The sequence below is a fragment of the Austrofundulus limnaeus genome, unplaced genomic scaffold (assembly GCF_001266775.1).
Source record: "Austrofundulus limnaeus strain Quisiro unplaced genomic scaffold, Austrofundulus_limnaeus-1.0 Scaffold12, whole genome shotgun sequence".
Lineage (NCBI taxonomy): Eukaryota > Metazoa > Chordata > Actinopteri > Cyprinodontiformes > Rivulidae > Austrofundulus > Austrofundulus limnaeus.
The window spans coordinates 3,810,578-3,813,793 of NW_013952414.1; positions in this window are offsets into that span (position 1 = coordinate 3,810,578).

Consider the following 3,216-nt stretch of genomic DNA (forward strand, 5'->3'; position numbering starts at 1 on the left):
CTTTATATGTATTTGTAAAAGCGTATATTTTTAATGCACGTTTCCAAAACATATTGCAAATTTCAATCCAGTACTTTTCTGAAGCTGTACTATTTTCAAATAGATTTCATGTGTGTTGTTTTAACCTTTTAAAATCATTTTCAAAATAATATTTCAAGGTTTCACTACTTTGGGTAATAGTGAGTTAATTATATTTGAATGAAACACTTTCAGTAGAAAGAAAGAAAGGTTAGGGTTATGCATCGAATACAAAAAGTCAAAGAAAACACATTTTTATATAAGAAACCCGTAAAACATGTGATTTTACCCATTTTGTCACATAAATGGCCTATTTTTTTTAAACTTGGCTCAGCCAAAGTGAAACAGGAAGTGACATCAAAGGGGAACTCTTTAAGAAAGAGAACTCTCTAGTCTTTGTTTATTGAAACAATTTTACTTGAACTCTGACTCGTCTTCATCTCTCTCTGATAGTGACTCAAAATAATTAAAAAAAACATCAGATTATTCTCTACAGTCTGTCTTTAGCTATTTTATCAATGCTTTGTTCCATCCAGGCATTCCCCTTTGACATCACTTCCTGTCGCTTTGCATGCAAATATCTCAGCAGTGGGAAATAATTTTTGCAATATGTTAATGCTGTTTTCTTTCTAATAATGCCTTTATATTTTAAAAAAAGTCATGTCACAGGCACTTTAATAATTTGATGATTGTAGTCGAAGTCTTGTGAGTTTAAAAACATTTTGTTCGCCTTAAATATTCTCAGACGCACAAAGCTTCAGTTAAATGTTGTAAATGGTCACGTGCAAACACACAGCTGAGGCTGTCCGATGGGCCGCRCAGACAGAGAAGGATGCATCAGGGCCCAAAACTAACAGGGCGAAAACCTCGGGCCCCATTAGGACCAAGGAGACTGAGTGCAGTGAAGACAGATGGGATGAAACACAAGCTTGTTGCAAACAAGGYCTGCATGGTGCCACCAGTGTTTTCAGACTGTCGTTGAAAATAAGGAAGGCCATTAATAACCCACTCACTGTGCTCTGCTCGGCTGGGCTCGGCTGCTTGKTGCAGAGCTAAACGTGGCGCTGACTGAGACTGGCAGCCTGCGTCAAAAACACCGTATGTACCTGAGGAGGGAGGGCTGACTGAGATGTGCCCGTGAATCTATTTGGGTTGAATCTATGTATTTATGAGCTATATGTTTACTTTTATTCGCAGATTTATTTTTAATTTTCTCACTTGTTCGTTTACGCGCCGGCTCTGCGCTGTCTGGACCCRCTACAGTTGGACGGGAGTGGGATAGTAGTGAAGCGGTCGGTGAAGCCGTCAGCGCCGAAGCGAGACGTTGAGGGTTGCCAGGAGTAATGACTGCGTTCCTTCTTGTCAAATCTTTACTTTGGCAGATGAACACATGAACAAAACATAACATTTGACAGGGAGGGGAGGTTTTCTTTTTTTCTTTTTTTTCTTCTCATGATCCAAAAATATTGCATGTACACAGCCAGGCTGCGAAGGAGTTCCTGCAAAGATGGAGTGGGTGCTCCGGTGAGGGGAAAAAAAAAGTTTTTCTTGCGTGGCAAACTGACTCGTATAATTATTGAGTTATTTAAGGCCTCTCAACCTCTGACAAATCTGAGACATTTGAATTATAATGACCATTCATTACAACTTTGGGAACAAACCCACTTATTTTGACTGAAATTTAGAAAAATGTATCATGTAGTGAAACTGATGCTTTAAATGTGACATGGGGGGGTTAAAAATAAAAACAGACTTGTGCTAAAATCATTTATCTTTCTTTTTTCACCCTTTTTAAAGAGTAGTATGTGATATTTTAAAACCATGGGGTCTTCATTTTTTAGGTCTTGCAAGCTAAAAAAATGTTGTTTTGTTGCAAAAAATAAGTTAAAAATCAAACACCATCTTCATTGTTATAAATAAAACAAAAAGCACCCATAAAATGTCAAATTAAAGGGGAACTAATATGCAAAATTAACTTTTTACATGTTTGGTCCAAGTGCCAACAAAATATTCCCAGCTGTTTTTTTTTTTTTTGCCAATACGTAAATGTTTTGTCAATGTCAGCAAATGAGACGTTTCAAAAACCTGCGGGTTGTTACGTCACAACCCAAAGCCGCAACCCAAAGCCTAAGATGAGCCCGGCCCCTCACCTGGTAACCCAMGCGGAGRCTCCGCCCACTTTATTACAGGACGWCCACGTTTGTTCTGCTGTTTTAACGGCAGTCACAGAGAACAGAGACACGTGGCCTAATGTCACTGGGATACTGCCAAAGAAAGTTGTCGTTTGTGCAAATAACTCCACGATGAACTCCTTTAAAAACTACTWCAAAGCAGGATGTGCCCGAGGATTTCAGCTGAAACATCTGTCCCTCATGTTCCTCACAAATCTGCAGATGATGTAAGTGACGCGTTGTGTGTTTAGTGTTGCTGTTTTGTATGAACATGTCATTTAGCGCGAACTAATGCTTAACAGTAGCGCGTGGTCGTGATCGACAACAGAGGAGGCGAAAACCTTCGAGACCCTCTGTCTTTCCCCTCCGGACTGTGGTCAGACGCTCTGGTCTGTCCCTACCAAACCCTCGACTAGTRGGGGCTGGACTGTGCGCACCCCACCTACTACCAGTGGTACCATTGTTGTACCATTGTGAATCTGCTTGCTATTGCCATGCATCTGAAGTGCAAACATAAACGCTGTTTGGAGGGCGGAGCCAACAGCAGCTTATTTGCATGAACAGCTCGTTCTGAAGGGAGCTCAGAACAGGCAGAGCTGACCAGGTGAAACCTCATTATCTGAAAATGATTTTGTGTATTAAATCTAATAAACATGTTTTGTTTAGCCCACAGATGTATCCTTACTTGTTCAAGGACGCATATTAGGTTTTCTTGAAGTAAAACGTACAAGGAATAAGACTATGGAGCAATCTGGAGAGTGATGTCAAAAATGCCAGATCAATATTTATGTTTAAGAGAGTGATAAAAGTCACTTGGTTAAAGAAATATGAAACAATATAATGTGTATTCATACGAAATGTTGTTCATCAAGGATTTGAGGTTGGTTTTGTTTAGTTTTTGTTTGTGGATTATTATTGTTTAAAATGTATTTTTGAGAAGAAAAAGGCACAGATACTATAAGATTTTTTTCCTCTTTCTGCCGTCTTTCATTTTATTTGTGATTTGTATTTTTATTGTACATAAATT